Source organism: Natator depressus, chromosome 25 (genome assembly GCF_965152275.1).
Source record: "Natator depressus isolate rNatDep1 chromosome 25, rNatDep2.hap1, whole genome shotgun sequence".
Lineage (NCBI taxonomy): Eukaryota > Metazoa > Chordata > Testudines > Cheloniidae > Natator > Natator depressus.
In genome coordinates, this window is record NC_134258.1 from 3,298,528 (window position 1) to 3,320,853 (window position 22,326).

The window sequence follows — 22,326 nt, forward strand, 5'->3', positions numbered from 1 at the left end:
TTTAGCAAAGCTTTTGATATGGTCTCCCACAATATTCTTGCCAGCAAGTTAATAAGTATGGATTGGATGAATGGACTATAAGGTGGATAGAAAGCTGGCTAGATTGTCGGGCTCGACGGGTAGTGATCAACAGCTCGATGTCTAGTTGGCAGCTGGTATCAAGCAGAGTGCCCCCGGGGTTGGTCCTGTGGCCGGTTTTGTTCAACATCTTTATTAATGATCTGGATGATGAGATGAATTGCACCCTCAGCAAGTTCGCAGATGACACTAAGCTGGGGGGAGAGGTAGATATGCTGGCGGGTAGGGATAGGGTCCAGAGTGACCTAGACAAATTGGAGGATTGGGCCAAAAGAAATCTGATGAGGTTCAACAAGGACAAGTGCAGAGTCCTGCACTTAGGACAGAAAAATCCCATGCACTGCTACTGGCTAAGCAGCAGTTCTGTAGAAAAGGACCTGGGGATTACAGTGTATGCGAAGCTGGATATGAGTCAGCCGTGTGCCCTTGTTGCCAAGAAGGCCAACGGTATATTGGGCTGTATTAGTAGGAGCATTGCCAGCAGATCAAGGGAAGTGATTATTTCCCTCTATTCGGCATTGGTGAGGCAACACTTGGAGTATTGTGTCAAGTTTTAGTCCCCCCACTACAGAAGTGATGTGAACAAATTGGAGAGAATCCAGCAGAGGGCAACAAAAATGATTAGGGGACTGGGGCACATGACTTACGACGAGAGGCTGAGGGAACTGGGGTTATTTATTCTGCAGAAGAGAAGAGTGAGGGGGGATTTGATAGCAGCCTTCAATTACCTGAAGGGGGGTTCCAAAGAGGATGGAGCTCAGCTGTTCTCAGTGGTGGCAGATGACAGAACAAGAAGCAATGGTCTCAAATTGCAGCGGGGGAGGTCTAGGTTGGATGTTAGGAAACGCTATTTCACATAGGGGTGGCAGCTCTGGGACGTGGAGAGGATGGGTGGGAGATCACTGTAAGGGGTACAGGGCTGGGATGGGTAGGTGTGGGGGGCAGGGCAGGATGGGACAGGGGAGAGATACAGTGAGGTGGATGGGAGTGTGGGGGGATTGGGGCTGGGAGGGATGCAGTGATAGGGGTGCAGGGCTAGGGGGGAGGAGTTGCCAAGAGTCCAGAGCTGCTGGGGCTCAGAAGGCTGAATACTGAGCTTGGTGGGCTCAGAAGGACTGTCCTGGGCTGGTGGGGGGCAGTGCAGCCAGGGCAGAGGTGGTGCTGGGGTGGTGCTGCCAGGCTGGGCCTGCCCCCCTCTTCCCAAGGTGGCCGGGCTGGGCTGGGTGCTGGGTCCATTTCATTCTCCTCCTCTCCCCTCCAGCAGCCCCATTCCCAGCACTCAGGCCCTACTGTCCTGGGCGCTACAGGAATACCTAGAACAGACATACTAGCCAGGGATAAGTTGGGGGCCAGAGGGGGGATTTTGGTCAGTTAGCACTGTTGGGCTGCTACGGCAGAGTGGCTGGTGCTGCAGGGCAAGTGTTTCTCAACCAGGGGTCTGGGGCCCCCTGGGGGACTGCAAACAGGTTTCAGGGGGTCGGCTGAGCAGGGCCAGCGTTAGACTCGCTGGGGCCCAGGGCAGAAAGCCGAAGTCTTGCCATGCGGGGCTGAAGCCCGGGGTGCTGAACCCCGCCACCTGGGGCTTAAGTCAAAGCCTGAGCAACTTATCTTTGTGGTGTGGTGTGGGGCCCGGGGCCCTGTGGTGGGGGGCCCTGGGCAATAGCCCAACTTGCTACCCCCTAACACCGGCTCTGGCTTTTATATGCAGAAAAAAATTGTTGTGGCACGCAGCTGGGCCGTGGGGTTTTTATAACATGTTGCAGGGGCCTCGGAAAGAGAAACGTTGAGACCCCGGCTGCAGAGTACAAGTCTAGGGCAGCCTGAGGTTGCATGAGAGGCTCCGGCCAATGGGCCTTCTTTCTCTCTCTCTCTCATGAGGCCATGTTACATTTTCTAGTTAATGTCATGGCTCCTACCACCAACCCCCTGCTCTGAATAGCTGGTACCCCCACCCCCAGCAACTGCTGTCAGTCCCCGGAAAGACTCTGCAGGGGCTGGCTCAGCTGCGCAGGAGAGCAGCTGATCATTACACTGCAGGACACACCGAAGCAGAGAGCTTCGAAAAACTGGGTTGGAAGAGAAAAGGGAAGGAGGGCAGAGGAACAAGGCAGGGATGGCAAAAGAGGATTCAAAAAAAGAGAATGGGAGGAATAGAAAGTTGATGGGCCGGGACAGCTGGGCCCCTGTGACGGGTTCCCCAGGGTGCAACCTGGAACTGGGGTACCAACCTGGGCTCCCTTTCACACTGTGATGCTGTGACAAGCTGCAAGCCAGCTGGCTCCCTGGACTACCTGATTCCTGCAGTCTGGTGAGCCAGCTGGCCTAGGAGTCTGCACTTACACAGACATCCACAGGCAGGGACAGACCCAGATGCATTACATGGATGCTTCTCCGAGCCACTCATGAACCAACAATAGAGAGGCTCCAGCCAATTCCCCACAGCTCCCCAGCCTAGGACCTCAGAGCTGTACTGTCCTGCCCTGGTCAGAAGCCTGAGCAGTGTAAGTTTATTACTCAGTCTACTCCCCCCAATGTGGAGAGAACATGCACCAGCTCTTTTTCCTGAGCAGATTTCCCAAGCATTTCATACCAAAACACTGTTTAGCTAAAATATAAAACATATTTATTAACTACAGAAAGATAGATTTTAAGTGATTATAAGTAGTAAGTGTATAGATCAGAGTTGGTTACCTACGAAATAAAAAGTAAAATCGCAATCTGAGTTCTATAAACTAGACAGGATTTTAATTAAGCAGTGTCTCACCCTGATGGTATCGTATCCTTAATACACAAGCTTGGATTCTCCTTTCCAGCCTGGGACCATCTCCCCAGTTCAGTCTTTTTCCTCCAGATGTGTTTCCAGGTGTTGAGTTATGGGGGGAGTGAGGACAAATGATGATGTCACTTTCCCTCCTTTATAGGTTCCTTCAGCTTGCTGGAAAGATCTTTTGCTATGACGTGCATCAAGCAGTGTCCATTGTCTACGAGCTCCCTCTGAGAAGCCTTAATTGTACACAGATCCTGTGATAGTCCTTGGTAGTGTGGATTCCCCTGAATGGGCCATCCACACTGTCTGGCTTCTCCATTGTTGTACCTGAAAGGCTGCTTGTGGGTGTTCTCAACCTCACAACATATCTCAGTAACACACACATAGCAAAACTTCATAACTTTCCATACAATGATAGCACATACAATCCAACAGGATATTAATATTCAGCAGATCAAGACTTTTAAAATGATATTTCACAACGCATACTTTGTACAAAACATATCATAATTATGAAAGTGGTGAATATGGGGGTGCCAGCGTGTTGCTTTGGGGTACAGAGTGTCACAACACCTCTCAGCCCCTTGTCTGACTTCTCTGATAATTGTGCTCCCGGGCCAGCTGGCTCCCTGGACTACCTGATTCCTGCAATCTGGTGAGCCAGCTGGCCTAGAAGTCTGCTGATGCCTGGCAGAAGGAAGGGCCAGCCAGGATAAGCCAAGTTCTCCCTGCTCGAATCCTTCTGGGTGAGTTGGAAGGGCTGTGTCCAGGCTGTACCTACAGCGTGTGCTCAGGCCAGGCTTTCACCAAGGCCCCAGACTTAGCCAGCAGTAGCAGTCACCACCAACTGTGGGTTATGAACCCACAGCACACCCAAACCAAGGGCAGCAGTGCAATTTCCACTAGGAGCCAGGCACATCCTGGCTCAGAGGAGCTGAGTCATGCACCTTCACTGGCAGCGTGACTCCTGCCCCAGGCTGCTGCAGGTGCCGCAGTCTCAAAGGGTCAGGCACCCAACTGTGGTGACAAGGATGATTTCCATTTCTCTGGGCGGGTGCAGGGGACAATGAGCCTTGGGAATCTCTCCTGAGCATGCACTTTGGATGCCCTCGGTCAAACTTCTGCTGGTGTTCCCAGTCATCTGCCTGTTTGTCCGCCTCAGTGCAGCTCCACTGTGCTATGTACATCCTGGGACTCCAGCCAGGATGCGCTCAATGCAGACCCTGATTTGGTCAGGGCGAGTCCTGGCTTGGCTCCCCTGTAGCAATTAATCCTACAGACCCAGTGACATTTGCTTTTGGAGACTGTGCTGAGTCACCATGCATTCCACCCAGCCCCCCGGCTGCAGCCTCTGGGAATGAGCTGGGTTCTACTGCAGCTACTTGTTTAATGGCAGATACAACATCTCCTGCCTCCTGGGACCTGACAGAGAAGCAGCATGAATCTGAGCAATCTGAGCTGGGAGCAGCTCAGTTCCCTGTCGCACTTGGACTGTTTTGTTTTCAGGAATGGAAATCCTGGTAAACCCACTAGAGCTGATGTTTACTGGGGTTACATGTCAAAAGGCTGCCCAGCCCTTGTGGGTGCAATTTGTGCCTGCAACTTTGTACCTACAACTCAGCTGGGGGCACTAGTCAGACACTTACCACTTGCACCTGCAGCTCCAGTGGAAATGCAAAAAATGCCGGGGAAAAAGGTTGCAGGATTGCAAATTGCATCCAGAAAACAGATTTCAGAGTAGCAGCCATGTTAGTCTGTATTCGCAAAAAGAAAAGGAGTACTTGTGGCACCTTAATAAATTTGTTAGTCTCTAAGGTGCCACAAGTACTCCTTTTCTTTTTCCAGAAAACAGAGGCCATCCTAGATGAACAGATATAGTATTGCTTTGGACAACTAAAAATAGAGCTCCTTGGGACAGGGAATGCATCTTCAACCATCAGCATCTCTCTGCTTTGGAAGTGAGCAGCCCTCTAACAGCATTGATGTAATACAGATAATAACTCACAAAATAGGGCCAAGTTTTCAAAGCTCCCTAAAGAATCGGAATGACTTCTCCCATTCAGATGAATTTGAACTGGGTGCCTAATCCCGCTAATCAGCTGTGAAAATTTCACTTGGGCCTAATAGCAAAAATGCCAAGACTAGAGTCCTGCAGTCCTTGCACTCACAAAACTCCCATTGAAGTCAAATAGCTTTTGAGGGTGGGGGCAGGGTGGGAGGCAGTTTGAGGATCATGCCTTGGAGAACACATGATGCAGATAAATTGAGGGGCACAGAATGCATAGGACCAGTGCAGTCACTAGGTGTCTATAAGCAGCAACAAGGAAGTGATCTGATTTAAACATCCTGAGCGTAAGCTGCAGAGTAGGCTCCAGGGAGCCTGCTGCTGTTCTCTGGCTGCCAAATGCTGTTGATACTCCCAGAGAAAACGTTGTATTATATATGAGTTGTCCTAGATACACAATGTGAGGAGCACAAATCTCAACAAGTACAGTAGAATCCACCACTTAGCTGTGAGAGTGTTGTGCAAAGATGCTGAACTCCGTGAATAAAGGAACAGAAGAAGATCCAAAAGAGCCTTGTACAGAAACAGAGAAACTCTGCAGTAGAAGAGCGGGAGGGGGAAACCTTTTCCAACCCCTGTTTGCTGTGATTAGATCTGCTCCTGGGTTTCCTTGCACTGCAGTTATTAAATTGCTTTGAAACATCTCATCCCCATGGCTGATAAAGCTCTGGGAAATTTAAAGGGGAAGAGGAGACTTTATCATGCTGCTGTTGCTGCTCTTGCTGGTGAGAGGTGGATTGGAATGTCACAGAGGAGATAAACCTGTCCTTTTTCCTGGGCAGAAAGGATTTGGTGATATGTTGCCATGGACACCAACAAGGCCCTTAATTGTGTGGCTTTTCCTACAGTCCCGTCCACTTCCAGTGCTGCTCAGACCAGGTCTGTCACTGCTGGAAAGGCTCCCTGCCCTCTGCTCCAGGAGAGAGGGACAGGGGAAGACATGCCTCTCGAATTCCAGAGGGACACTGGCTAGAGGCCTGACCCATCCTATCAGGTAGACAGAGCTCAGGAAAATCAATGAGAAGAGGCCAAGCAGAATGAGAAGCAGATCGTAGCTGAACTCCTGCAGCACAAGAGAGATTTGGCAAAAGGACAGGGAATTCCAAAGGCAAATGGCGATTACACAGAAATCTTCAAGCCCTCCTGCCCCTCCCTCTCACACCTCCTGCATGTACCTGCTTGCTCCTCTCCTTGCTACCAGGTGTCCCAGAATGGAGAGAACTCTGGTCCTAGAGGTGGGCAACAAGCTCACACCAGCTACCTAATGTACTCAACCCCCGCAGAGGGGAGAGGGATCCTGAGGAAATGCCTCTACATCAGAGCTGCTCGGAACCCACAATTCCTCTTGAACAGGAAATTTCCATTTTTTTCCAACTGGAAAACTGGAATTTCAAAATCTCCTGGGAATGAAATTCCAAAAGTTTTTTTTGGAAAAAATGGAAACAGTTCCGTATGACTTGATTGAAAATTTTAACTTTATTGTGCTGATTTTTATATTGTATTATAGCACAGTCAAAACAAAATCCCACTGCACAGGTATTGGGAGTCTCTCGTCTATGGGGTCTGGATCCTGCATGCCTTCTCAATCTATTCCAGAAAAGTGGCCCCCACCCCTGGAGGGACCATGGCAGTATGAAACCCCAGTGCTTCTCTCAGGCTGCTGCCTTGTCCTCCAAAATCTCCACTTTCGTTTCAAAATAAAAAGTCTCCAGCTGTTTGGGTGATAAGCAAACACACCAGCCACATTTTGGCTGTTAGTGACAGTCAGGTCTGTGCACGTTTTCAGAGCTACAAGACAACAACAAAAAGTTGCCCTGCCAAAGGCAATTTTCAGACAGAGCCCAGGTTCAGAGATTTCTCATTAAAATGCTATATAGAAAATTCAAAGGACAACAAATGAAACTAGTGGGAAAGTTCACACCAAGTGGCCACCTACTTTTAGAGACAAAACAAACAGAGAGGAATGTATGCCCTGTTTTAAACCCTTTTTTGAAAAGAACCCTGAGGTTGCTCCCAAGTGCTTCAATGTTATAATCCACTTCAGGGAAGGGGCACTTTACGAACGTTGATTAATTCAGCCTTCTCCCACGCCTGCTGGAGGGTGTTATTTATTAGCCTCATTCCACAGATGGGGAAGCTTCACAGAGAAGTGAATGACTTCCTCAAAGTCACGCTGTGCAGCAGTGGCAGAGGCAGGAATAGTACCCAGGAGTCCTGACTTTTACTCATTGAACTCCCTGAAATCAGTAATGTAAACTTTTCCTGATCAGGCAGCAGAATCTGCAAATGCAAAGGTCTCAGGCACATGGACTCATGTTCACACATAAAGCCATTTGTTTAAATTGCCAAAACCTGTAACCATGAGTTCCAAACCCAGCGTCACATGGGCTGCTGAGCCATGAACTGCTCTGAGCTGGTCAGACTTCCCATTCTGGAGCCCTGAATTTAGCACACACACTAAGGAACATGGATTCTACCTGGCCCATACCATTGCATCTGGAAAGCCCAGGTGTTCAGATCTGCCAGCTTAGAGTCTTTCTGTGGGTCACTGAATGGAGATAAACAATGGGTGGTTGTCAGCGTGAGGCTGAAGGAAGCTGACACTTTCCCACAGAAAAGTGCCTTTGCTGTTTGTTTGGAAGGTTACACAGCTGTAAGAGACTCAGAAGGAGCTGAGCCCCAGAGGATTGTTCCGCCGAACACCCACGTGTTAGGGAAGGAAGCTGTCTTATAGACTTCCATACCATTAATTCCTGCTGGTGGGAGCCCATTGCAAGCATCAGAACCCCCTTTCAGCCGTGACTGCCGGTCACTGTCTTGCAGACAGCTCCCATCTCATCCTTGACCTGGCGAACTTGGCTTAGACTTGTGTTTATTTTCCCTTTTTGTAAGAAGCAACCTCATGTCTGAACTCACCGTTGGTGAGAATATTGCATTGCAGCAAAGCTGGGACCCAAGCTCTCCCAAATACCCAGGAGGACAGCTGGGATTTCATCCAACATGCTCTTTATCTCCCTGGGAAAGCCATCTCCCACGCATGCCGTGGTCCGGAGTAAGACAGATTTCATTGCATGAACTGAATGGGCCCTTCTCTCCAAGACACTTCTTTATCCTTCTTTATCATCTTGAGGACAGAAAACGACGTGTGTCAAACAAAGAAAGACTAGCCGGGGCTGCACAATTGAACGTAACTAACTCACTGTTTAATTCTCTAGCTTTTGAAATGCTCCTTCCCAGCCACTCAATAAACACAATTACAACCATGGTGGAATAAACCACTAAGACATTATAAACTCCTGCCACCCCAGGCAGGGTCAGCCACCACTTCCTGTACATCAGAACAGCCTACCGCTAGCTGAAGGATGGACAGACTAAGCCTGAAGACAAACAGTTCAAGGAGGTACCTGGGGCATAACTGGGAGTAACGTGTAGGGGACTTTGTGGTTTTTGGTTGGCCCTCGCCCCACACCAGGAGAAAGGGGAAGGGCTGAAAAGGAGCCACCTCACACTGCCTGGTGCTGCTCTCTCTCACTTTCTCTCCCCAGGACCTCACCTGCAGCTCCCTTATTAGCCCAGCCACATGCTCAATCAGACTGACTTGGGGTGCTGGCTACTGGCTTCTGGTGTTGCCCAGAAGCCCTGTCAGTTTCAGAATCCTGAGCCATGAAACCTGGCAGTCTGTGGCCCCTTGGAGTGGGAGGAACTCCACTGGACCCATGCCTGGCCACACCTGTCCTTCCAAGGTGTTAGTCGTCTCAGCAAGCTGTCAGCACCAGAACGTGAGCAGTCTGACCTCGTGGTCGGAGAAGGGCCAGTGGTCAGAGACAGAGTCTAAGCGAGGGCTCAGAGTGACAGTCAGGGTCCAGGAACCAAGCCAAGGGTCAGAGCCAGAATTAGAAACCGGAGATCAAGCAAGAGGCAGTTCCAGTGCAGCAGCCAGTCAGGAAGCCTCTCAGTTGCTCGGACAATTTTCTGTGCCTCCTTCTAGCTCATATAGTATGGTCAGGCCAATCAGTGGGACCAGTCATGGTCCTCAGTCAGGATCCTCATGGATGGTACCCCTGGGAGGGGTCAGAGCTCTGCTAGCTTGTCACTTCCAGTAGCTTTGGGAGTGGTGGCCAGGGTATGAGGGCTAGTTACAAACTGTGGGTTTAGGGTCAAAACCCTCACGCCCTTACACGTAGAACTGGTGAAATGATACCACGATGGTCAAGCAGTGACTGGCAATGTGTTGTCAGTGAGAAGTTCTGGAATGGCAGCTGTGACTTCTGAGGAGTCTGCCTGGAAGGCGACAAGAGGGGGCTACCTAGGTAAGGAAACCAATGAAGATTTGCTTCAGGAAAATTCTGTTAGTGAATTATATGGGGCCAGTACAGACCCACTTCAGCCCTATTTTGAAGTCTTCAGGGGGACTTAAATGATCTTTAAGTCATTTGCAGAGCCTTAATATTGATTGGCTTCAGTGTTTAGTTTAATTTTTGTTTATCAGACGTCCTGATCTCTCTGTTTCCCTCATGCCTCCCAAATCCACCCATGCACACATCCACTTTTACTGCAGGCTTTTCTGTCCCACAGTGCGCTGCATCAACCCCACCCCCAAACCATATGATGGTTGTTTATCCGTAACTTGTCTCTGAATTTGTCAGGCTAGGTGCTTTGTACTTAAATCAGCTTTACGCATCTGAGGCCAAATTCTCCTGCCAGTCCCTTTGAAAGCCCTGTGTCCTTCCACATGCACTTTCACAGATCAGACCTGCGACCCCTACAGCTGAAAACAGTAATTCTACTCCATTTGTTGGGCACCTGAGACAATATCCAATGCAATCCAGAGACATCATTGTTTTAGTGCTAACCTTTACTGGGAGATCTTTGGTTTAATCATGTAACACAATCCAGTGAACATGCTCTAAGTACATTTTAAAAACCAAATCAAGTCCAGTTTTTACTGGACCAGTAAAAGGCACATCTACAATTTAGGGACTTTGTCCTTGCCACATTTCATGTTCCCATTGGCCTCCACTCAGGCTCTAGAATTGTCCAAAAAGGTTATAACATTTTCTCTTAGCAGAAAAAACATCTTTGTTTCACCTTTTCTGTGCGTGGCTGTGAATGGTTGTGTTGAAACTTTCATCAAATATCACTCCTTGACTTGGGGTTTAGTGAGTGGCAGCCCAAAAGGTAACACTCTGAGAAAGTTCTTAGCAATTGGAAATGATCCTCTCTAATAGAAATGTGTAGGCATTTTAAAGGATAGCTGTCACTATGTGCACTGCCAGCAGTAGCTTCTGGTTTGCATCTCGCTCTCTGGGGTGGGCAGGATGGAGTGAGAATACATCAGGCCTGCAATGGTGTTGGGGGTTGGTGCTGGGCACTGGGCAGTTTAGGAAGAGGAGGGGAGAAGGGTTTGGAGAAATTGAATTTAAACAAAGCAACTCACAAGCCATCTACCTTTGGCTTATCTTATAAGCCATCTCTTATTGTTCTTCTGTCATACCTGGTTAGACTGGAAACTCTCTGGTGCAGGGACTTTGTGGCCCAGAGCCTCAAAGGTATTTAGGAGCCCAACTCCCATTGATTTCAGTGTCCTTGAAATGTGATGACACAGCTTTGACCAGGACCACGGGGATGACAGTGGCAGCAGTGAGAAATGAGCGCTCAGCGCAGAAGCTTAGGAAAACAAGGGTGTAATAAATGAAGGGGGGGGTAGCTCCCTTTTATGAACACCCACCCAGCCAGTTAGCTATAAAGTCCCTCTTGGTGGCTGTTGTCTGCTTGCTTTACCTGTAAAGGGTTAATAAAGTTCCCCAGGTAAAGGAAAAGGAGTGGGCATCTGACCAAAAGAGCCAATGGGAAGGCTAGAACTTTTTAAAATGGGAAAAAAAACTTCCTCTTTGTCTGTTGTTCCCCAGAGAAGGAGACACGGAGCAGCGATGCTAGAAACAGTAATGCTGTGTAAGGCTTGAACCAGGTATAAAAATTCATCTTCCATACCTAGAAGAAATCATTGGACAGGGAATGTCTAAATAGATGTGATCAGGTTTATTTCGGCTTGAGGAATCTCCTCTGTGCTAAACCCCCAGGTGCTTTTGTTTGCTTGTAACTTTTAAGCTGGACCCCAAGAAAGCTATTCTTGGTACTTAATTTTTGGAACTGCTCTTTTAAAATCTAGCAAAAGCCTAAGTTCCAGATGTATTTTCTTTCTTTTTGTTTCTAATAAAATTTACCTTTTTGAAGAACAGGATTGGATTTCTGGTGTTCTAAGAGGTTTGTGAATGTTGTTTGATTACCTGGTAGCCACAGCTAATTTCCTTTGTTTTCATTCTCAGCTCTTCCCCGGAGGGGGGTGAAAGGGCTTGAGGGTACCCCACAGGGAGGAATTCCCAAGTGCTCCTTCCTGGGTTCAAAGGGGGGGTTTGCATTTGGGTGGTGGCTGCGTTTACCAAGCCAAGGTCAGAGAAAAGCTGTAACCTTGGGAGTGTAATACAAGCCTGGAGTGGCAAGTATTAATTTTTAAAATCTTCGCAGGCCTCCCCCTTCTGCACTCGAAGTGCCAGAGTGGGGATCCAGCCTTGACAGCAGGGGCTGAGGACAGTGCAGGGTTCAAGTCCAAAGTGAACCACTCAAACACTCTGAGACCTCTGGGGAGTCGTATGACTTCCTTTGCTTGTCTCAGACCCAGCTGGGGACCTGGAGAAACACTAGTTCAGCTCATCAATCATGGGTAAATACAGAACTGAGACAGTTGTGGTTAGGCAAATAATTCAGAATGGCTTTATTATGGGCTCCCTACCAACCCTAACAAACCTTCCCCACCTCCTGGCCTCTGCGTTTCTGGAGTTCTCAGGCTCAGTGCAGCTGAGCACATAGGAGTCTGAGAGTGATGTATCCTATATCCAGTAGCAATGAAGCATTGTGCTGTCCGGGCCGCTTCAGTGCTGCTATCCCCACAATACAAGGGGCGCTGGAAGAGCCAAAATGACTGCATGAAATCTTGCTCCTAAAACAAAACAGTACGCTTACAGCAAAGCAACCAGTCTGCATGCCTGCAGGTGTGCCACACACCACATGGCTCCCCTGCACTCACATTGACTCCTGCCATGCTAGAGAGAGAGCCCCCGAAAGCTCATCCACATGAGCTCATCCACATGGGCTCATGCAAACCCCAACATTTGGGGCAGCAAATGTTTCCTCGTAGGATTTCAGCACTGCCACTGCAGATCACTGCTGGAACCCAAGCTTTCAGAGGCTTCCACCAAAATGCAAAGGAAAACAAAACACACTTCTTCCTGAAAGGGTTGGCTCCTAGGGGGTTGCTGGTTTCTGCCAGCTCGTTTTTCCATCCACACTGGTTCGTCCATCCCTGACCTACATGGCACCATCCCTCCTCAGCCCCACACATATCTGCTTTAAGATAAGAAGTCCTTTCACAGTGCTTGCTCTCTATGCAGGTCACCCAGTATGATGTCGTATGGAATCTGGGGGACACTTTAGGGTATTATGAATACCAATATTGTAAATTTGCAATGAGTTATGCCAGATATGCCATGTAAGGTATCTGCAAAAATGTTATAATTTTCAAGGTATGATAATCTCATTTACGTGTTTGTATCACCTTCATATTGTAAGTTTTATATGTACAGTATGTCTGTATGTACATATATGCTATGTTATATGTACAGTAGTTCCAAATTTGTCCTGTGCATCTGGGTGACAGCCCCAGACAGCTGGGCATTAGCACTGACTAGCCTTCTTGATGGCCCATGAAGGGACAACAGCTGACCCATTGAGAGAAGGCAAAGGATACACCTTAGGATTCAGAAAGGCATGCAGGGGCATGCCTATGGACAGAACTCTACAGGTTCCAGGCCATGTGCTGGGCAGCTTATGTTTGGAACAAAGGAAATCAAGCTGCATGACAAAAGACTATAAAAGGCAGCTTGCACTCTCTCCATTTGCCTTCAGTCCTGCTTCTTACCTCTGGAGTAACCTTTCTACAAACTAACCTTTGAGCAAAGGACTGGCTGACCATCAAAGCTGTGGATGTATTCCAGAGGGACTTTCAAGCCAGCAAACTCACTAATACTGCTAGGAATTTGATGGACTTTGAATCTTTGTATGTATGTGACTGTTTTACCATTTAACATCTCTCTTCTTGTTCTTTCTTTTTTCTTTATAATAAACCTTTAGTTTTAGACACCAAAGGATTAGCTGGCAGTGTGGTATTTTGGATAAGATCCAAACCTATACTCACCTGGTGACATGGCTGACCCTTTGGAGTCAGAAGAACACTTTGTATATGTGAGCAGAGTTTTTTAAATAACTTCTCCCTGTACTGGCCCTAGTTGCTGATTGGGAGCCAGAGAACTGGAATGCAACACAGGGGCTACGTGATTTTTTTTCTTTTTTGCTTCTTGATACTCAGTGGGGGCGGGGAGGGGGGATCAGAAGCACAGTTTGTGACTCATTTGGGGAGTTTAACTTCAGTGTTACTCCCAAGACTTGTGAGTAATCTGCTCTCCCTTTTGCAGCCTTCCCTGACCTTGGCATTTCCAGCGAGGGCTGCCCTGGGCACACCGGTCACACCCAGTGTTTAGTATGGTATATCTAGTAAATCTTGCTCCTAAAACAAAAACTCCCTGGTGACTCTTAAGTTGTGTTTGCAACCTTACCCAAGAGAGTTTTCAAACAGGATTCTCCCTTCCCACCCTATTGTCTGCACCTGCCAACCTAACCCCATATAACCACAGCCAACAGCTCTCCAGGTGAAATCCACCACAGAACATGCAGAAGGTGTCCCAAGGAATGCCAGGACTAATGCCCTGAGATAGGCAAAGTCTTATCAGGGGGGAGGGATAGCTCAGTGGTTTGAGCATTGGCCTGCTAAACCCAGGGTTGTGAGCTCAATCCTTGAGGGGGCCATTTAGGGATTGGCCCTGCTTTGAGCAGGGGGTTGGATTAGATGACCTTCTGAGGTCCCTTTCAACCCTGATATTCTATGATTCTACATCTCCCATGATGCACTGTGGCCTGGGATTCCCAGGATGCACCACCTCCCTCTCACCTTTGGACGTTTAAAAGCTCATTGGTGCTGTTTGCTGACTAGGTCAGACCTCAGCGCAACCAACATTCCCATTGTTATTGCTGCTTGCTGTGTGCTCCATAATATCTGTGAGAGTAAGGGGGAGACATTTATGGCGGGGTGGAAGGTTGAAGCAAATCGCCTGGCATCCGATTTTCAGCAGCCAGACACCAGGGCAATTAGAAGAGCACAGCAAGGTGCACTGCGCATCAGAGAGGCTTTGAAAACCAGTTTCAGGACTGGCCAGGCTTCGGTGTGACAGTTGTGTGTATTTTTCCTTGATGCAAACCCACCCCCTTTGTTGATTTTAATTCCCTGTAAGCCAACCGCCCTTTCCCCTTCTAAATAAAGTAACTATTGTTTTGAAACCATGCATTCTTTCTTTATTAATTAAAAAAAAAAGGGAGATAACTGACAAGGTAGCCTGGGTGCGGGAGGAGGGAAGGACAAGGCCACATTGCTTTTTTAGCCACACTACAAATCAAACTGTTTGAATGACAGCCTTCTGTTGCTTGGGCCATCCTCTGGAGTGGAGTGGCTGGGTGCCCAGAGCCTCCCCCCTCTCGCCCGCTGTTCTTGGACGTCTGGAGGATATGGAACTTGGCGGTTGTACAATGGATGCAGCCAGGGTCTGTGCTCCTGTTGGCTTTCCTGCAGCTGCACCAGACACTTCATCATGTCCCTTTGCTCCCCCATTAGCCTTAGCATCACTTCCTGCCTCTGCTCTTCGCACTCCTGCCTCTGCTCTTCGCACTCCTGCCTCTGCTTCTGCCTCTGCTCTTCGCACTCACTTAATGCTTTCCTAGCCTCTAACACTGAATCCCTCCATGAGGGATAGCTCAGTGGTTTGAGCATTGGCCTGCTAAACCCAGCGTTGTGAGTTCGATCCTTGAGGGGGCCATTTAGGGATCTGGGGCAAAAATTGGGGATTGGTCCTGCTTTGAGCAGGGGGTTGGACTAGATGACCTCCTGAGGTCCCTTCCAACCCTGATATTCTATGATTCAGCTGTGCCCTATCAGTGCAGGAGGATTGTATGAGCTCGGAAAACATGTCATTGCGAGTGTGTGTTTTTTTGCCTTCTAATCTGCGATAACCTCAGGGACGGAGATGATAGGAGGAGCCTAGAAACATTTGCATCTGGGGGGAGATAAAAAGGGAGAGTAAAATTTAAGATCATACATTTCTGAGAACAAAAGGGAGACTCTTTCACAGTGAATCAAGCAATTCACAGCAGACAGCACATGTGCTTTAGGTACAAGCTTGCATTTTGCCTTTTATATTGAGTGCCTGATGGTATGGTGACACATCACACACGGCTGGGCAACAGAATTCAGTTTCCAGGCAGCCATGGTAAGGCAAAGGGTACGTGGGGTTGGCTTCTTAGGCATAACGTGGGAATGGTTTCAAACTGCAGCTCCATCCTTTCCCATAGTAGGCAATGGGTTGGGTTTCACATTTTAAAGGAGGGGCTGTGGTTTTTGGGTGGATGTGCAGCACACACTTCCCCCACTCCACCCTGTGGCTATTCTCCGGGATGATCCGTTTTAGCCAAGCCCAAACAGCCCAGCATGAACAGGGTCCTTTTACCGTTCCCTTACAAAAATTCCTCTATTCCAATCCGGTGCCCATGAGGCTGAGGCTAACACAGAAAGATATAGACTGAATGTTGCTTGAATGTGACCAAAACCCAGGGCCATTTGCTGCCATGCTTTGTGCTGCAATGATTCCAGAATACTTTCAGAGTACCTCCAGGAGAGCTTCATGGAGATGTCCCTGGAGGATTCCTGCTCCATCCCCAGACATGTGAACAGACTTTTCCAGTAGTTGTCCTGGCCGCGAATGCATCCCAATTCTTCAGGGCAAATCAAACATTAAACACTATTGCTTTTAAACCCTGTACTGTAGTTACAAATGTGCACTCACCAGAAGTGCCTTCTCCAGCTTCAGGATCGGGAATCCCACCTTTGGAGGGTATTGGCTCCAGGGCAGTGATGAGCTGCCAAAATCTTAACAACCGGTTCCCTCCTCACCCCACGAGGGGTTTGTGGCCACCCCTGCCCCCCAGGACTCCTGCCCCATCCAACCCCGTGCATTCCTTGATGCCCCCCAGAACCCCTGCCCCATGCACCCCCTCCCCTGTCCCCTGACTGCCCCCAGAACTGGGCAGGAGGGTCTCGTGGGCCACCGTAGTGGGTGCCCACCCCGCCCCTAAGAGCCAGAGGGACCTGCCGGGGGGCAAGGTGGGGAGTCCCGGCGGTGCTTACCTGGGGCGGCTCCCAGGAAGCATCCGGCAGGTCCCTCTGGCTCCTGGGGTGGGGGAGCGTAGCTAGAGGGGGAGCAGGGGGAGTGGCCACTCCCCCCACTGATCACATCGAAGGTGGTGCCTTAGGCACCGACTCTGTGGGTGCTCCAGGGCTGGAGGCCCTATGGGGAGAATTTGGTGAGTGCAGAGCCCCCACCAGCAGCTCCCCGCGCCTGGCCCCAGCTGCGCCTCTGCCTCCTTCTCCTGAAGGCGCCGCCCCACTCTGCTTCTCCGCCCCTCACCTGCTTCCCACGAATCAGCTGTTCGCATGGGAAACGGGGGGGGGGGGGGGGGGCTGAGAAGCAGGTGGCAGCTTTGCGCTCAGGCCCAGGGAGGTGGAGGGGAGCTGGGGTGGGGAGCGATTCCCCTGGGCGCCGATTTTAGCGCTACTCCAGGGTCGGTCCTGGGGCCGGTTTTGTTCAATATCTTCATAAATGATCTGGAGGATGGTGTGGATTGCACTCTCAGCAAATTTGCAGATGATACTAAACTGGGAGGAGTGGTAGATACGCTGGAGGGGAGGGATAGGATACAGAAGGACCTAGACAAATTGGAGGATTGGGCCAAAAGAAATCTGATGAGGTTCAATAAGGATAAGTGCAGGGTCCTGCACTTAGGATGGAAGAATCCAATGCACCGCTACAGACTAGGGACCGAATGGCTAGGCAGCAGTTCTGCGGAAAAGGACCTAGGGGTGACAGTGGACGAGAAGCTGGATAGGAGTCAACAGTGTGCCCTTGTTGCCAAGAAGGCCAATGGCATTTTGGGATGTATAAGTAGGGGCATAGCCAGCAGATCGAGGGATGTGATCGTTCCCCTCTATTCGACACTGGTGAGGCCTCATCTGGAGTACTGTGTCCAGTTTTGGGCCCCACACTACAAGAAGGATGTGGATAAATTGGAGAGAGTCCAGCGAAGGGCAACAAAAATGATTAGGGGTCTAGAGCACATGACTTATGAGGAGAGGCTGAGGGAGCTGGGATTGTTTAGTCTGCAGAAGAGAAGAATGAGGGGGGATTTGATAGCTGCTTTCAACTACCTGAAAGGGGGTTCCAAAGAGGATGGCTCTAGACTGTTCTCAATGGTAGCAGATGACAGAACGAGGAGTAATGGTCTCAAGTTGCAATGGGGGAGGTTTAGATTGGATATTAGGAAAAACTTTTTCACTAAGAGGGTGGTGAAACACTGGAATGCGTTACCTAGGGAGGTGGTAGAATCTCCTTCCTTAGAGGTTTTTAAGGTCAGGCTTGACAAAGCCCTGGCTGGGATGATTTAACTGGGAATTGGTCCTGCTTCGAGCAGGGGGTTGGACTAGATGACCTTCTGGGGTCCCTTCCAACCCTGATATTCTATGATTCTATGATTCTATGACTCTCCTAGCCTGGGAGGAGTACAGAAGTTGATTTTAAGAGCCCTTTAAGTCAACGGAACGGGGTTGGTTGTGTGAACACATTCGTTTTTAAATCAACCTAATGCAGCTAAATTCTACCTAACCCCGTAGTGTAGATAAGGCCTCAGCGGTTAAGAAGAACAATTTTTCTCCTTCCTTCTTGTAACAACCTTTTATGTACTTGAAAACTGTTATCATGTCCCCTCTCAGCCTTCTCTTTTCCAGACCAAACAAACTCAATTTTTTCAGTCTTCCCTCATAGGTCATGTTTTCTAGACCTTTAATCATTTTTGTTGCTCTTCTCTGGCCTTTCTCCAATGTGTCCACATCTTTCCTGAAATGTGGCACCCAGAACTGGACACCATACTCTAGTTGTGGCTTAATCAGCAGGAAGTAGAGCAGAAGAATTATATCTCATGTCTTGCTTATAACACTCCTGCTAATACATCTATCATAACCATAAGGGTAGCCTAAAATTCCTCCTTACCTGTAAGGGGTTAAGAAGCTCGAATAACCTGGTTGGCACCTGACCAAAGGAACCAATGGGGAGAAAAAATACTTTCAAATCTGGGAAGTGGGGAGAGGCTTTGTTTTGGGTTTTTTGTTCGTGTGGTCGTTCACTCTTGGGGCTGAGAGGGACCGGACATCAATCCATGTCCTCCAAACCATTCTGAACCAGTCGCTCATATTACAGAAATTGTAAGTACAGCCAGGCAAGACGTATTAGTTTATCTTTTTTTCTCAACTTGTGAATTTTCCCTTTGCTGGAGGGAGATTTATCCCTGTTTTGTTGTAACTTTGAAACTAAGGCTATAGGGGGTTCCTCTGGGTTTTGTGCATCTTTTGTTACCCTGTAAAGTTATCTTCCAACCTGATTTTATAGAGGGAATCTTTACTTTTCTTTTTTTTTTTTTAAATAAAATTCTTCTTTTAAGAACTGATTGATTTTTTTTCAGTATCCAAAGATCCAGGGGTTTGGGTCTGTGTTCATTTTGTAACCAATTGGTTAGGATATTATTCTCCAGCCTCCCCAGGAAAGGGGGTGTAAGGGCTTGGGGGGATATTTTGGGGGAACAGGAACTCCAAGTAGTCCTTTCCCTGATTCTTTGTCTAAATGACTTGGTGGTGGCAGTGTACTGTTCAAGGACAAGGTGGAATTTGTGCCTCAGGAACGTATTTAACCTAAGCTGGTAAAAATAAGCTTAGGGGGTCTTGCATGCGGGTCCCCACATCTGTACCCCAGAGTTCAGAGTGGAGAAGAAACCCTGACAACATCCCAGAATGATGTTCTGTTTTTTTGCAACAGTGTTACACTGTTGACTCATATTTAGTTTGTGGTCCACTATGACTCCCAGATCCCTTTCCGCTATACTCCTTCCTAGGCAGTCATTTCCCATTTAGTATGTGTGCAACAGATTGTTCCTTCCTAAGTGGAGTACTTTGCATTTGTCCTTATTGAATTTCATCCTATTTACTTCAGACCATTTCTCCAGTTTGTCCAGATCATTTTGAATTATAATCCTATCCTCCAAAGCACTTGCAACCCCTCCCAGCTTGACATCCACAATTTTTATAAGTGTACTCTCTATGGCATTACCTAAATCATTAATGAAGATATTGAACAGAATTAGACTCAGAACTGATCCCTGCAGGACCCCACATGTTATGCCCTTCCAGTATGACTGTGAACAACTGATAAGTACTCTCTGGGAACAGTTTTCCAACCAGTTATGCACCCACCTTATAGCAGCTCCCTCTAGGTTACATTTCCCTAGTTTCTTTATGAGAAGGTCATGCGAGACAGTAGTAAAAGCTTTACTAAAGTCAAAATATACCACATCTACTGCTTCTCCCCATCCATAAGACTTGTTACCCTGTCAAAGGAAACTATCAGGTTGGTTTGACAGGGTTTGTTCTTGACAAATCCATGCTATCTGTTACTTATCACCTTATTATCTTCTAGATGTTTGCAAATTGTTTGCTTAATTATTTGCTCCATTATCTTTCTGGGTACAGATGTTAAGCTGACTGGTCTGTAATTCCCCGGGTTATCCTTATTTCCCTTTTTATAGATTGGCACTATATTTGCCCTTTTCCAGTCTTCTGGAATCTCTCCCATTTTCCATGAGTTTTCATAGATAATCGCTAATGGCTCAAATATCTCCTTGAGTATTCTAGGATGTATTTCATCAGGCCCTGGTGACTTGAAGACATCGAACTTGTCTACATAATTTTTAACTTGTTCTTTCCCTATTTTAGCCTCTGATCCTACCTCATTTTCACTGGCCTTCACTATGTTAGATGTCCAATCACCACCAACCTTCTTGGTAAAAACTGAAACAAAGAAGTCATTAAGCACCTCTGCCATTTCCACATTTTCTGTTATTGTTTTTCCCCCTCATTGAGTAATGGGCCAACCCTGTCCTTGGTCTTTGTCTTACTTCTAATGTATTTGTAGAAAGTTTTCTTGTTACCCTTTATGTCTCTAGCTAGTTTGCTCTCATTTTGTGCCTTGGCCTTTCTAATTTTGTCCCTACAGACTTGTGTTATTTGTTTAATTAAAGTACAATTACATGAAAGGTAACAAAGACATCAAGCAAAACAAGCAGGAGAAGACACTTTAACAATCAGTCTGGGAGACAGAATCTGCACCCCAGGATTGCTAAGATTAAGATTTAGTCTCTACACAGCGTGTTTTTATTTTGTTTTGTTTTGTTTGCAACCAGACCTGTCTCTTTCTCTCTTGTTTAGTATCAATTCAATCTCTGTTCTTTGTTAATAAACAGCTTTTTTTATTACAAAACCACCTCAGTGCTGTGTATTAAAGTGCAATGTGAGTCTTCAGCTAACCTAACAGGCTGGTATTTGCTCTGTCTCCTTGGAGGCAGCAAATTTAATAATTTCTGTGAGTGTCCAGGCAGAGGGTCCAATCCAGATCCTCCCCCATTGCCAGGGTTCAGAGCCAGGGCTCCACCCTGAGCAGGAACATCTACATTGTCCTTTTTAGCTCCACAGCCTAAACTCCATGAGCCCGAGTCCATTGACCCTGCCTCTGAGACTTGGCGCCACGGGTTTTTCTTCACAATGTACACGAACCCCAAGGCACAGAGTTGTCCTGCTTCAAGCTACCTCGCAACATTGATGCTTTGATTCATCACCCCAAACCTGAGCTTCTCGTTTTCTGACACTATCCAGGTTTCTATAAATCTTCCTCTCTGGTCACAGTGTAACTTTATGTTAACGCTCACATGAATGTCTTGTGTATAAACGTTTTGCCGTTAAAATCAGACCTCCAAATGTTATCTGCTTGAAAGCCTGGGAATCAGCCAAATTTCCACAGAAAAAAAGCACTAACTGATACAAGATGTTGTAAACATATGGAAAAAATAGTACAATACAACATATATTTTCAAAAAGATAGATTGGCCTGGAATGCAGCTCAATCTCCAGGGGAAGGTCAAAGGTGCTAAAGTCTTCAAGATACTTGGGCCTGCTCCATCCTCTGATGCAATTTTGGAATAGTTGGCTGCCTGAATCAAATTTTCACTTACATACATTTCAATCCATAGACCTTTAAAAAAATCTTCTATTAGGCATATCCCTGCCTCAACTCTCTCCTTTTGAGCTGGAGCTCTAGGAAAGGCTGGTTTTGGAGAAAACGGGCCTTCATCTTTGCCATGTGCACTTAGATATTAGCTTAATTTTCTCTCCATCGTGTCACTGCTGGGGATCAGAGCCATTTGTGAAGTAATGCATTGCAACTGCACCAATCTCAGTTAAATGTTAGCTAAACAGATGGAAAGCCAGCTTATCTGCATTGTATATGGAGTTATTGGGAGGGTCTGACACAGCTGTGTCCACGGATAATTAACCTATTGTGTGCTCCAGACTTTCACCAATTCCTGGCCTTTTGGTTCCAAATAGACAAAGTTGGCAGATTCAAACCTAGGAAATCTATTGGAGAAGTGAGTGAATTGGAGCCAGTGCTAGCCCACTGGGGTTCTAAGCAGGAATACTTTTGTTCCCCCCTTTCCCCCGCCATACTAAAACAGGCAAGATCTTAAAATAAAAAGTGATTGGGAGCTGCTTGGGGCCCTAAGCAATTGTTTAGTCTGCTTATGCCTAGTGCTGGCTCTGGAGCACAGTCTGAACACTGATCGGTACTGCACTGCACACTCCTTTTGGCAGTGTGTAGAAGACGTACGTGGCTATTCCCCCAGCACAGGTATGAGTAGCAGTGTAGATGGCGAGGATGCTTAGGTGAGTAGAGTAAAAACACACCTGCAGCCTGTGTGTATGTATCCAGGTATGTACCCTACACAGCTCTTTACAGCCCAAGACGAGCTTCCCTGTCCACATCGCCATCTTGAGCAGTGCAGTCATGGGTGGTGGGTATTGGAGGATTGGGGAGGCTGAGCCTCCCTGAACAGGGAAAGAAATGCCCGATGCAGTGCACCTCTCTTTGGAGGGAGGCATGATGCCTTTGAACACCACCACTGGAATCTCCAGAGAAGTGGGGGGGCCACCAGTGCCTGAACTGTGGCCCCTGCCCACGCTCTGTCCTGAGACCCCCATCCCCACTCGGCCTCTTCTCCCACGGCCCCACCCACACTGCACCCATGCCCCCTGAGGCCCCACCTTCGC